Below are 14,602 nucleotides of genomic sequence, written 5' to 3'. Positions count from 1 at the left end.
AGGCTGCAGTGTAGGGCCGCAAGGAGGGCCAGGAGAAGAAAAATGTAGCGGCCTGCAACCAAAAATTGAACAAGAATCTACTTTCGGAGGAACGCAATCATACCAGAAGACGCGCACAGTCCACTGGAACAAGTAATACAGTCTCTTCCTATCATTGAATATTCTAGTGAGTAAAAAGAACAAAGTCTGTATTAACAGCTCTTGTGTTTTATCCTACAGAACACTTGCTTTGTGTGTGCGTGCACGTATGTCTACAGTAATGAACTTTAAAGCTAACTCAGACTCATGACGGACAAAGGCTTCTGTAGTCGGTCTCTACCCTTCACTCAGCCATAAACTGACCATTCAAGTGATACAACCCTGCAGCTAATTGCCACAGCGCCTGATTTGGTGTGACTGCAGCCATAGTCCAGAGTCCTACACTTCCCATAATGCAACCTCAGACTGAGAACGCTCCTTCCAAAGCCACAGATGACATCACACAGCTGTTTGGGTGTATAGTGGTGCACATGATGAATGAACTTAATGTGTAAGATGATGTAGTGTTCCGTTAAGTTGGATTTTAATTGCAGGATGTTTTACATTATTGCACGGGTAATGATCCTTGCTCTCACTATTTTCTAAAGGTATACAGAACAATCATTTCCCAACAATACCTTGTACTAAAAATCTTTCATGTATTTAATTTGAATTCATTACTGTAGGATTTAATTAACACAAAGTGACAACACTGGAGGACAACTTCAGTCCTGCTGACTCAGAGTTTATTTCCTCACAGCAGAAGCTAAACGACACTGTGCAGCTTTCACAGTTTGATATGAGCAGTTTAAGATATGTAATAATATTTCTTGGTGAAATGACCCTTAAGGTAAAGTTAATGAGTTCTATGCACTTCTCACGGCTACTCTGTTGCACCAGCAGTGATTAAAGCATTTTTCAAGAAAAGTAGTTTACGTCCCCTCACAAACTCTTTAATATATTCCGGCCATATCACCCTGGCTTGATTGCATCCGTTTCTTTTTCTTTTTTATTCTGCTGGCCATGCTTTTCTCCAGTGCAAAAAAAAAAATCACTGATTTTTAATTAAAGTTCCCACATCTTCCAATGGCATCGGCTGTGGATAAATGAAGGCTCAGTCAAAGTAATACCATGCAACAATACTTTTAATTTCTGGGATATTGTGTGAGATTAGATAGCAAATAAATCATCTGCTATCTGGTTGAAGCATCCCTGAAAAGAATGTCTAAATAAATGAGTCCCACTTCTGGTGTAGATGTTGCAGCAGCTTGTATTTCTCCCTGAATGAATGATGAATAATGATTTATTGGTCCTTACTGGAATCGTGTCTTGTGCGATAATCAAGCTGAAGAGCGCTGTACTTAGCCAGACAGGGTGATTGCAAACAATTTGTTATTTATAGTGACGGCTGGCGACATGTGAAGAGTCCATTGAGAGGCGAGTGATGGGAAAATTCATGTTTTGATTGCATCTCGCCTCCATCAATCTGGGTTTCCTTTAGCTCTCAGTACCAGTAGGGGGCAATGTTGCAGCAGGATTCATGTCCCAGTGTCACAGTCAAACTTTGTTATGGCTCAGGATGAAAATGAAAATGGAGCTCCTTCTTTACCCAAGTGAATAAGACTCTGGCAGCCTATGATATAAAGTTTCAAATATCGTAACTGTGACAAAGTCAAACCATGACTGGAATGAATACTGTCTATATGATTTCCTGTGCAGGCGACACGCTGCACATCATTTGTTAATGATGGATGTCCATATTCTTCATCAGCCAGCAGACAGGCAGCCATCTGGCGACACCAGCACGGCCCGTGCAGACTACTGGTGCTTCTCCCTAATGAGCCACCCTCTTGGCTACCGTGCTGCAGTTAACAAGCTTCTCTGTCAGCCGTGATCTTGTGCACTGATGAGTTCCCTCTCTGCCCCCTAACAAGCCCGTTTGGGCAGCTACTGCGTGTCTCCCGTGAACGCCGGCTTAGCTCCCCTCCACCGTTTGTTGTGCCACATTTAGAGACAAGGCCCACGCATCCTGGCCTCCACATACACAGCACCGTAATCCTGCTTTGGAAAGTTGTTTATCTGTTCACCCACCGCCCCCGCAGTTACAGTTTGGGGACATTTTCTTTCCTTGTTTGTGCCTTGCCAGTATTTTTGACTCCACTCTGCTGTTTGGGTAAATTGCTGTGCTGCAGTGATGGATGGTGAACAAACTGGGTTGCTGCTGCTGCTGCTGTTGCTGCTGCTGCTGCTTGCTGCAGTCCCCCATAAGGGCGTCCTGTGCTGCTGAGCACAAGGTGCTGTGGGTCGCCCCTGTTTCCTTAACTACTGGTTTGTTTGGCTTTCACTGTGGTGTGCTGACATAAGCTGGTGAACTCTGACTGGGTGTTTTCATTCATCCAAATTACAAAATAAAGATTTTCTCACTTACCTGTTGTTGGTTTTGAGAAATAGTCTCATATATCTCTGCTTCCAACCTAATTCCATGGAAGTAAATTGAATTTTGTTGTGGAACTCACAGCAATGAAAAAAGCATTAAAAATATATACACAAACAATGTCCTGGTTACTTGAGATGATTCACAGATCTTGCTGTGAATAGTTTTTGCTGAACTTCTTTTTACTAAAAAAAAAATTGTCATGTTGACAAAAGTAATTTTGAGTTTTCCAGAGTAGCTGTAATCTCCCTTGTTGGCTTCAGTCTGTCGAGCCAGTGACATATAACCCTCGAAGGTCTTAGGTTTGTTGGAAATAATGTTTATTGAAGTGATTGTAATCCTTTTTGGCTTGCACCTCCTTAAAAATTAAGCACAGTCTTCTTGTCACCTCTTATCTCACATTGCAAGTGTTACTGGGTGACTTTGCCCCCTCAGATTGATGAATTGAAGTCATAGGGAGGCTGCGTTTAACAACAGCAAAACTATACCTAAATATCTGTTCACAAACTCTCACGTAACTTGTGCTGTATAATCCAAGTCTCGTTTATCCAGTCATATGCTCAGTATTTCACAAACAGACAGCCCTTTCATTCGGGGATATGAACTACAGGTGAAAATGTATGCTTTCTTCAAAGCCAGACTCCATTGAAAAAACCTGTAATTTTACCTCATTGAAAACAGGAGCTGCTGGTCTACTGCTGCCTTGTTCGGGGGTTTGTTTTTGTTGTCCTGTGACGTTGCCGAGTTGGAACTTATACTTTAAAACACTGAAGTCACACAATCACATAAATAAATTAACAGAAGGGGACCAGCAGCTCCCGTGTTCAGTGAGGTAAAATTACCGATTTTTTCAATGTACTCTGGCTTTGAAGAGAGCATCGAAAAGTTTTTAGTTCAGTCCCCTGTCAGAAAGGGCTCTCTGTGTGTGAAGTACTGAGTGTATGACTGGATAAATGCGACTTGGATTATACAGCACAAGACCTCATCAAGAATTTTTTGGGTTCTTCGTTCACTGTGGAGGAATGCGAGAAAAACAAAGCTTTCTTCACAGATTCAACATTTATGATTAATTGATATATACAAATGAAGCTCTGACAAAATTGTCAGGAGGACAATACTTTTCAAGCTCAGGCTGTAAGTTTCTTTCTCACCCTGCCATTCACTCCTTGCACGTATGCTCACTAACTATCTCTAGGTGTCATTGTCTGGGTCTGTCAGTTGATTCATCAGCTGATTCACAATCAACCAATAGCACACCATCTCTGTCAGCCTATCATCTTACTGCTCCTCATTTTAAATATGGTTCTTTCCCTGCCATAGTTCTTCCTTGCTTCACCTCCTAATCACCACCCAGTCTTTATGGATTCACCAGCCTCATACGCCTCAGCAGCCACCTGCCTCAGAGTCATCAGCCACCACCACCAGCACCACCAGCACCAGATGTCCCTTGATCACAATATATCTCCCTCTGGTGTTCAAGCACTAAGGACTTCTGATAAATCTTAACCAGCACAAATAATCTTCTTCTGTGTGGTGTCTAAAGCACTACTGTGACGCTTTGGGTCAGATGACCAGTTAGGGGCTCAGGGTCAAGAGGGTATTTATGGTCCAGGTCAAGGATTGGTGAAGTCCAACTAGGGTGTCTCTCTGTCGTCTGTTTATCTTTGTCTCACATTTCACAAAAACAACCAACCTATATAATCAGGGTAGTTGGAGCTGTTATTCAGAGCAGTTCATATTGGCTTCGAACCCTCTCTCAGGCATCCTAGGTGCTTGATTTGATGCTGTACTTCTTGTAATAAACCTTTTCTATATACAAGCAAGACGGTGTCAGCAGAGTCTCCTCCATCACCTTCACATCATCGCTATTTCATAAACAACATCTGTACGCTCATATTTCGTATTAAATATTATCTTTACTTCATTCTTGTGTCTCTCCTGATGGTTGTAGTCATTTGGGGGATGAAGTTTTCCTGAAAGATGTAAGATGAATTAATAATTCATAAACAAAAACAGTGATTACAAAAAGAAAATGAGTGATTCATATGACAAATTTTAAGCATTATGACATGTTGTAAGGTTCAAGTTTCAATCATTTTATCATTCCAAATGTCAGTGAGGTTTTGAATTAGATAGATCCACTGGGAGACAATCTACAACGAGAGGTGGCTTACTGTGAACTCACCCTTTCATTCGTGGTGCTTTTCAGTACTGTACAACATTCAAAGCGACACATTTCAACACAGCATATAAATAACATTTTAAAAGGCAATTCCATGAACCGTACTCTCGACACTGGTCTTCCCGTGTTGCTCCTTTTTTTGTTGCTTTACTTAGCACTGACACCTAGATGCTCTTTTTAAATCTTTATCTCACCTTTCATTTTGTTCAGCATTAAAAACTCCACTGGCTGAGTCTATTTAAAGTCTTTTAGCAACCCGTCCACAATCCTTGCTATCCCGTGCTATGTTACTATCGTACTCCATTACCACCATGTGACCTTTCCCTGGTATTTAAACCGTCCGCAAACTTTATAACTAGATGAAATTAAAATAAACTGAATAATGATGAGGACAGTGACATTATCAGAGCTGTAACCCCTGGTCACTGGCTGTTTTGGGTCTTCTTTTTTTTAGCGGCTATTAATGAAGTCGCCTTTAAAATAGTATAGAAATGAAGTCATAAACTCAGAGGACAGTCAGCTCTTTTCACAAGTAACAGCAGGACTTTCTACCGCGATGCACGCTCAGCTTTCATTTATGCTTATCTGTTTATGGCAGCCCCCACAGCCTGTTCCCTTGTGCATTGTGGCTCAGTGATTAATCCATTCTGCACACACTGTACAGTTCATGAAGGTAACACAATACCTTCTTATCTACGTATGTATGAATATTAAGTAGTCCGCCCCGCTGAAGGTAACAGTGTCAATGGAGACGGATAGTTTCGATAAGACCATCTGCAAAAACCAACTAATGGTGAGTCATGCACTAAGCCCTTTAATCAAGGTTATGGTTGGGATGTGTAGCGTGCCGTAGATCACTGAGCACTGTGGACTTTTGTTAGGCTATTCCACAGACATCCATCATTACAAGAACACATTAGTGTTGGAGAGAATCCAGGGTTTACATTTATTGTAACCTGAAATATAGATTTACACTCAAATCTGACTGTCAGTAGAAAGCATGGTCATATGTCAGTATATTGTTGTTCATAATGAAAATGAGATGCTTTCTCTTCTATTAGTGGATTACATTCAGTTAAAGTTGATTAATGAATTAACATTAAATCATTACTATTTGCAGTATTTGTGTGTGTGTGTGTGTATTTTGATAGCGTTTGGATTGTTTGTGGCGACCACTGGAGTATTTCTGTGTGGTGAATATAATTAGTGTAATATAATCATTCATTCATTTTCCATAACCGCTTATCTCGTTAGGGGTCACAGGGGTGAGGCTGGAACCCATCCCAGCTGACATTAGGCGAAAGGTGGTGTACACCCTGGACAGGTCACCAGACTATCACAGAACTGACACACAGAGACAGACAACCATTCACACTCACATTCACACCTACGGACAATTTAGAGTCACCAGTTAACCTGCATGTCTTTGGACTGTGGGAGGAAGCCGGAGTACCTGGAGAAAACCCACGCTGACACAGGGAGAACATGCAAACTCTGCACAGAAGGGCTCCACCACCCCAGGGTTCGAACCAGGAACCCTCTTGCTGTGAGGCGACCCTGCCAAAACAACAGTCAAAACCAAAAACAGACAGTCTATTACAGCAACAAAAATAACCCACAGATGCACCCACATGTACTTCACTGTCATGAGCCCTTAATAAAAAAAAGGCTATCCCAGACTTCAGCAAATTCCCCTGCTGTATTATTCATTTGAGGCAGTAAATATTCAAAGGAGACAGTTTCTGTCATACGTCTTATCCATTCAATGAATTCTTGGGGTTTTATTTTCCCCAGTACCTTAAAAAAACCCTTAAGGAATACATTAAATAATAAACCAAACTGAGCCCAAGTGACACCTGGTGGCAAAAATCTTTTGTCCCTGAGAAGACATAACTGAGGGGAGTGTCATGTGGTGCGTTTCTACATTTCTAAGGTTATGTAGTGCCACACCATGGTCTTTGATATCTGCCCTATGTGCCCCATTTCTGCCTGCTTCTAGCTACTTGTTTTACCCTGCGTTCACGTGTTGTTGTCAGAATAATTGGAAAAGTGAATTTCCAATTGGGAAAATGAATGTGAACACCCCCTCAAGTTGGACTCAGAAAATGGGCAAAAGGCCAAGGATACATTCGACAGGGAGCCTGTCACTCAAAGAGACCTGAATTTGAGGTTCGGGAACTGGGAGTGGAAAAAAGCTTACTCATTTCCAGGGTTTATGACTCATTCCTGGGGCATGCTATATAGTAGGTTTTAGTCTGCAACTTTGATTACCAAAAATTTCTATGAGCCCTAAACAATTTGCTGTGGTCTTTGATGCTGTTTCATCTGGGGTTATCATGCTCTTTAAAGACTGTGCCTGTCCACCTTCTGTTATGACACCTTTGCTTGACCCCGTAGCAACCTGGAATAAGCTTGTTCAGGGCCCATGTTGGGAAAAAATATGGTCTCTTCCTAATAGATATCCACTGGTTAACACAGTTAAAGAGATTTCCTTTAAGCTCATTCACCGCTGTTACCCTGTCAAGCCATTTTTAGTCTGGTTCAAGAAGCACGTGCACTTTTTGTAACATACACTCAGAGACTGTCTCCCATTTGTTCTGGACTTGTGAACACATTCATAGTCTGTGGCAAGGTATCTGTTGCTTTATATTGGATTATATCTATGATGCTTTTGTACTTTGCTTTAAGGATGTACTGTCTGGGTTTACAAGTTATAACAAAGAACTAGAAAATGATTTTTTTCCTGTGTAATCTCATCATAATGCTGGCCAAGTTTTATATCCATAAATGAAAGGTAATAAAAATCAAACCCTCTCTCTGTACTTTTAACAAGGAAGCAGAGTCCTACATCAGGACTTTATATACCCCAAGCAATAGAAAAGCTGTGAAAACCCTTAATTTGTGCCCCAAGTCTAGGAATCTATTATAGTGTTCATTTATTTTTAGTATAATTTTATTGCATATCTTCTATTTATCTGTATCACAATTTGTTTGTAACCCCTGGCACTTTTTCTCTTGTCTCTATGTTTACAAGAAAATGTGAAATAAATTAAAAAAAAAAAAAAAAAAAAGGTTTTAGTGTGCAACAAAATCTCTTTGTAATGAAAAGCTTAAAATGTTGTCAACATGTTTTTAAATGCTCTGAGCAAAATAAGATTCCAATTTGTAGCGTCCATGTTGTGTCACATTACAGTGAAGTCGGAAAAACCACTTCAGAACTCGGGAAACTGGACCATCCGAGGAGTACCTGAATGTAGCATGACGCAACAATACCCCAACGTTACCGTGTAAAGTAAACGGTTACATTTATAGCAACATTAGCAGTAATATGGTGTCTTGTTTCCGGCCAACTGACAAATGTAAGTCCAACTTCACTCTTATTTTTAGCTCTGTTCACGTTTCCTCTAACTTATGAGGAAAATATCTGGCTTTTCTTGTCGAGAGTTAAATGAAAATGTTGTTACTACTTACATGTCTGTGAGAAGAAGCTAGCCGGCGGTTAGCTTAGCTAGCATGCTAGCATAGCATACGAACTGACAGCAGGGGGAGCAGTTAGCCTAGCTTGCGCCAAAGTTTAAAACTACGTCTACCGGCATTTACAAAGCTTTACACGGTGTATATTGGTGGCTAAATCAATACAGAAATGTACAAACAACAGTTGGGTTTAACTGGAAATAACCTACTCTAGCCATTTCTTAAAGAGCAAAGCACACAGGTGTTTTCAATTAGTCTTGCTGATTAACGTTAAATGAAGCTACACTGCACAGGCAGTTACAAAATATCACCAAACTTAATGTGTGTGTGAGCTACTTTGCATATATTTTAGCTTTAGATAATGAGAGAAGTGTGATTTATTTTGTTACACAGAAAGTGTGAATGTTAAAATTTATAAATAGGCTTAGACTTAAGAGAAAAAGCGCTTCTTGTAACCCTTGAACTTGCATGGGAATCATCACATTCTAAAGTTTTCTCCAGTATCAAAGTACTCCAGAGATAATTATCTGTACATCCATGGGCACACTGCAATCAGAAACTGTTAATGGCCAATTCGGCATACTTTTAATGATGCCTATTTGACAAAATGTGAACTAGTGTGGGCTAAAAATGACGAGGAAGCAGTAGCCTGCTCACTCACTGACTCCATGGCATCATTATACACTGAACTTAAATTTGAACCTGAATTTGAATTTGTTTTTGCTCCCATTTTGTATAGGTTTATGTTAGAATCAAAGGCTTTTTATACATTCAGATATATTTCTCAAATTATGGTTGCACCTTTCTTGAAACTCATGTTAGTGAGCGTTCCCTTTCCAAGATAATCCATCTGCCTGACGGGTGTGGCATATCAAGATGCAGATTAAACAGCATCATTACTACACAGGTGTGCCCTGGGCTGGTCACACTGATGAACTCTAAAATATACAGTTTTATCTTATGAAGACATTTATTAGGATTTCACATAACTAGCACTACAGAAATGCATTTTTTGGTCACAGATAGCCCAAAGAATCAGTCAGTATCTGGATCAGGTTGTTAATTGTGACTTGTTTAATGTTCGCCCCTCTCCTCCTCAGTGACTGTGCGAAGTTGCTGGATTGGAACATTGGAACTGTCGGACACGCCGATCCAGAGCATCTCAAACATGCTCTATGGGTGACATGTCTGGTGAGTATGCAGGCCGTGCAAGAACTGGAATGTTCTTGGCTTCCAGGAATTGTGTATAAATCCTTACAACATGGGGCTGTTTATTATCGTGCTTCAAGATAAGGTCATGGCGGTGGATGAATGGCATAGTAATGGGCCTCAGGATCTTATCACAGCATCTCAATGCATTCAAACTGCTATTAATAAAATGCATGTGTTTGCTTTGTCCAGAGCTTATGCCAGCCCATACCGTAACCCCACCGCCACCATGGGGCACCCACTGGCATTAACAGACTGGGATTCATCTGTGAAGAGAACTTCTCCAAAGTGCCAGATGCCATTGATGGCAAGCAGTTGCCCACTCCAGTTGGTTAGGATGACGAATTGCTCTGAGGTCAGGACCCTGGTCAGGGATGACGAACAAGCAGATATATTTCCCTGAGATGATTTCTGATGGTTTATGCAGAAATTCTTCGTTTGTGCAAAGCAGTTTTGTAACAGCTGTTTAGGTGGCGTGTCTCAGACGATCTTGCTGGTGAGACTCTGAATGTGAAGGTCCTGGGCTGGTGTGGTTACACGTGGCTGGGTAGATGTACTGCCAAATTCATGGAAACGACATTGGAGATGGCACATTCAGGCAGTCAGCATGCCAATAGCACGTTCCCTCAAACCATCTGTGACACTGTGTTGTGTGATCAAACTGCACATTTTAAAGTGGCCTTTAATTGTGACCATCCCAAGGCACACCTGTGGTGTAATGATGCTGTATAATCAGAATGTTGATATGCTACACCTGTCAGGTGGATGGATTATCTCAGAAAAGGAGAAGTGCTCACTGACACAGATTTTAAGAGAAATCTATCTATTGAGTGCATAAAATGTCTTAGATCTTTAACTTAAACCTGTGAAAAATGGGAGCAAAAACCAAAGTGTCGCACCTTGGTCTAGAGTAAAAATCCACTGTTTGTCACAGATAGCTGTTTGTATGCAAATATACATGGCTGCAGAAATGTCATTATGCAAAACACTTTTTGTCTCACTAACTTTTGGCAAGTAGGTTATTTTTTTGTTGACCGAGCCTCCAGTGGACAATAAATGTGTTGCAGCTCTATGACAGAAATGCACTCACAGAGTGATTTCCATATAGATTACTTTGCGCAATGGGTAGTATAGTTAAAAGGCATGTGTAGCCAACAAAGTGATTACGGTGTGAGAACAGAGACATTTACTAACAAGTGTGAAGCAGAGAGAGTAACCAGTGAAGCAAGTGAGTGGACAGACTCCTACAAGTCAGCAAATCTGAAGGTGGTCAATAGAGAATCTGTAATACGCCACCTTCACCCAATTGTTCCTGATGTAATTTAGCTGAGACTAAGTGCCACAGGAAGTCACGGACACACAGTAAATCAGAAGCAGAGGGAGAAAAGGCACTTTTACCAAGTTATTACATATGGAGAGAGCACACATTCCTGATGCGCGTGTCTGGTGATTTATGGATGAGGCTCTCGCTCACAGGGTCTCGGAAAAGGTGATCTGTTGCAGAGGCAGCTACAGGTAATTTATTCTATTCCCAAGTTTGCCATTTACTTTCTCCCCTTCAACCACTTGCGCTGACAAGATTTATTCAAACAATACCGGCATTTATGCTGTAAGCCTAACAATGAGCTGTGATCGAGAGCATGGCGAAGACTTGGTCCCAGCCACAGACAGAAAAGTTCGGAATGGTACCAAAGACTGGTTCGATGGCTCTTATTCATACAGCTGGACATTTTTAATTAAATGCTGGACCTGGCTCTCCATTTCCATTCTTTGGAAAAAAAAAATTGCTGAGTGTACTGTTTAGACAGCGTAAGAGGGAGATTTAATAATGTGAGTTGCAGCAGAGCGCCAACCAGCCTATCATCTGCCTACGTAGGCTCCACAATCTCTGACATTTTGTCACCTCACAATGCTGCATATTTAGCTCTGTTAGAGTTAAAAGATAATACCGGTGTCGTTTCAACATTTAGACTTGTGGTCTGCTTACATTTAACAAATCACTTTATGGTGCATGAGGTGTGTAATTAGATTTTTTTTTTTTTAATCTACTTGTTTATGTTCCATGGTGTCAAAACTAGATTAACTGCTGTCCCCGCTAACAAGGAAGCTCTAAATATAGAGACCTGGATGTGACAATAAAGTGAGCAAGGTGGCAAGGTTTTGAGGGATTATTTATTGGGGTAGAGTAATATCTCTTCCTGTGGGTGACTGGTGATTGACAGTAAACAGTGTAATGCAATATTAAAGTTCATTAATGAGAAAACAGTGAAGCCAGGCACAGTGAAAAAACAGTAAGAGGAACGGATTACGCCCTTTTGCCCAACAGCATACTGTGTAATGATGCAAAAGTGTGTCCTGGGTTTGAGTCTGCCCAGGCACTTTTGGTACATTTCCCAGATAACTCCAGTTTGTTTTAACTTTAACTTTTTTGGTCTGTAGTTTTGTCCATTGTTTCTGTGGGTTATGAGAAGTATTCGCTTAAAGGTATACTATGCAGGATTGTCGGTTACTGTTTGTAAACATGCTCGCTAGTGGAAGCGAAAGTAAAAGCCAACCCCAGATTCACTCTCGTGATGTTTTGCCTCGCTATATTGCGTTTTTTCTGTGTGGTGTCTCTTGGATGACTGCTACTTATGGTCTGGCCCCTGATTGCTATCTTTTCATAAAGCCCCAACCTCACCTGAGCGCTGTGGGCCCATAAATGCCCCCCCACCCCCAAGAAAACACAGGAAAAGGACAGAGTCTCTGCAGAAAAATACACTGCCACACACTTCACGTGGGTCATTAGAGATGATGGAAAGAAATTACTGTTGTGAGCCTATACATTTTAAGGAAAATCCTGCATAGTTTATCTTTAAAGCTAGGTAGACAGTGTAATTTTGGTGTCATTGGACAGAAATCACATAAAAAACTTTGAGCATATTGAAAGTGAGGGAGTTTTCACGTCGTTGTGGCTCTGTTTTCAGGCCTTGGAAAACCTATTCCGTGAGGGGAGGCTTTGCCCAATCACAAGTCATTCCAGAGGGAGGGCACGCCCTTTCGATGAAAGCCTGATTCAATGGCCAAGATTCTGCAGAGAAAGTTGCTATTGCAGTGCTGCCATCTGCAAAGCAACCCAAAAATGGTAGGTGGCCAATAGTTAAGCCTTCTGCTAACTGGAGCCAAAGGGTCAGGGCTTTGGCTTCAAGTTCACATTTATATAGCTTATGTTAGCTAGAGCCTGAAAATCACAGTGTGTCCTCCGTCTCACTCTCCAGCGCCACAGACCACCTCACCAGGAGGAGAGCAGGCAGCACCTCCATAGAAAGACTTCCAGTCAGCGGCCATCACAACCCGAATCCCCAAACCCAAACCTCAGCTCTAGAGGACCTGACAGCTGCGACATGCCACCAGATCAACAAACTCTCTGCTGTTGCTGCCGTCAAACAGGTTAGAAATAGGATTAAATTAATCAATGTATGAGGAAACACTGGGTGACTCGTCTGGTCAGAGGGGCTGAAGACTGAGGGGGGTCCTGCAGGAGGAAGATCAAAATCAAAATTCAAAATCTGCCTTTCTTTTCACCTCTTCCAGATAACTGCCTACCCATACTTTAAGTAATATTTCTACAACAAAGAAACACAGGCCTTCAGATGATCAAGCCAAAAATGTTGATTATCTGAATCACTTCATTTGGAGGTAAAACTAGAAGTGAGTGCTGTAACAGTCTCTCCTGGCACAGGAAATTCACACGCCTGTACAACAGTTGGTATGATCGGTCAAAGTTGAACCAGAAAGCTTGTGTGTGAACTATGATGGACAACGGACAGTTTGGGTAATGCCAGTTTCACACCAAACATGGCATAGGTTGCATGAGATGCACTTAATCCCACAGAGTAGATATATAAAATGCCACACACTACATCAGAGTGTAGGCAATCACAGTATTAAATTCCATCCTGGTATCCCCATCCTCTCCCACATTTTCTTTCCTTGCTATAGATTTTTCCTTGTATGTCCTGGTAGTATTTGAGAGCAGAGTTACATAACTCCAGGAACTCTGAAGTGCACAAAATTAATGTTCTCTGCAGTAAAATTATGGCCGTCGTAACTTCCATGCTATAATTCCACTGGCCACACAGGTGTTTGGGGTTAAAGTTTAATTAAGTTGAACTTTTGCCGCAAAACCTGGCAGAAAATCAGGGCAGTACAAGCCTGGGAATAATGGCAATGCTCTGCTCAGTGTCGTCCTTCTGCTGTTTAAGATATACTGTAATAGGCAGGACTTTCCTATAAAATAATGTATAGACTCAGAATTACAGAGGTAATCCCTCTTAATCATCACTTATGTCCCACTAGAAGTGTGTGGACGTGTATTTATCTACAGAGACTCTACCCTCAGCCTTTGTTTTCCTCTTATTTTGATGTGTTTGGGACGTTCCTGGGCACAGCGCTTGGGTGAGGTCTGGACTTTATAAAAAGGTAGCAACCAGGGGGAAAAGCCTTAAGCAGCACACATCTAAGAGGAAGCTTTGAAAATCATGGTCACAGCGCTGCTTTAAAGAAAATATACTTACTGCACAAATGAATCTGAATCTGAGTTTGGCTTTCACTTTCGCTGGCGCTATTGTTTACAAAGAGTAACCAGCAATTCCTGTATAGTGTACCTACAAAAAGGCACATAATAAATTTACAGTCTGCTCTTGTTTTCTCTTCCAAGTAAATTTGACTGTGGCTCTTGCTTGTGGGTGTATTTGAATCCTGGATGATCATCTGACCATGTGTTTTTTGCTCTGACCTCTTTTTAGCAATGTCGCCCTGTTCCAAGATCTCAGCAACTCACCTGGTGAGTACAATGTTGTTGTTACTGTTTCGAATCAAGGCTAAAACTATGAACCTGAATGATCTCCAATTGCTGGAATTATCTGGAAGTACTTGGAATTATTGCAGCCACACTTAATAATGGCAATACATGAAAAACAAATAGATAACTGCAGTAAAATAAAGTATAGGAAACATGTATCATAACACGCAAGCAATAAAAAATTCAACAGTAGGAAATCCCCTGCACATACAGTCAGGTCCATAAATATTTGGACAATGATACAGTTGTCGTCATTTTGGCTCTGTACACCACCACAATGGGTTTTAAATGAAACAATGAATACCTGCTTAAAGTGCAGACTCTCAGCTTTCATTTAAGGCTTTTTTCAAAAATCTAGTGTGAACCGTGTAGGAATGACAACCATTTCTTCACACAGTCCCCCGACTTTAAGGGCTCATAAGTATTTGGACAAACTAACATA

The 14,602-nt window shown here is 41.2% G+C and overlaps 2 long non-coding RNA genes across 2 annotated transcripts in view; both read left to right on the top strand.

Moving 5' to 3' along the window:
- The first annotated feature begins 7,934 nt into the window (after nucleotides 1-7,934).
- Nucleotides 7,935-9,642, top strand: LOC126398703 (uncharacterized). The gene is made up of 3 exons (XR_007570799.1): nucleotides 7,935-7,993; nucleotides 9,209-9,299; nucleotides 9,510-9,642. It is a non-coding gene; the product is annotated as an uncharacterized LOC126398703 (long non-coding RNA).
- A 3,007-nt stretch (nucleotides 9,643-12,649) lies between these two features.
- The window catches only part of LOC126398704 (uncharacterized), a 32,221-nt gene continuing 30,268 nt past the window's right edge, over nucleotides 12,650-14,602 (top strand). Inside the window, exons 1-2 of the long non-coding RNA XR_007570800.1 lie at nucleotides 12,650-12,746; nucleotides 14,105-14,142. This is a non-coding gene — a long non-coding RNA (uncharacterized LOC126398704). The remainder of the gene's footprint in view (nucleotides 12,747-14,104; nucleotides 14,143-14,602) is intronic.

The sequence above is a fragment of the Epinephelus moara genome, chromosome 12 (genome assembly GCF_006386435.1).
Source record: "Epinephelus moara isolate mb chromosome 12, YSFRI_EMoa_1.0, whole genome shotgun sequence".
Lineage (NCBI taxonomy): Eukaryota > Metazoa > Chordata > Actinopteri > Perciformes > Serranidae > Epinephelus > Epinephelus moara.
The sequence above is the reverse complement of the archived record's forward strand: the minus strand, read 5'-3'. Positions and strand labels throughout refer to the sequence as shown.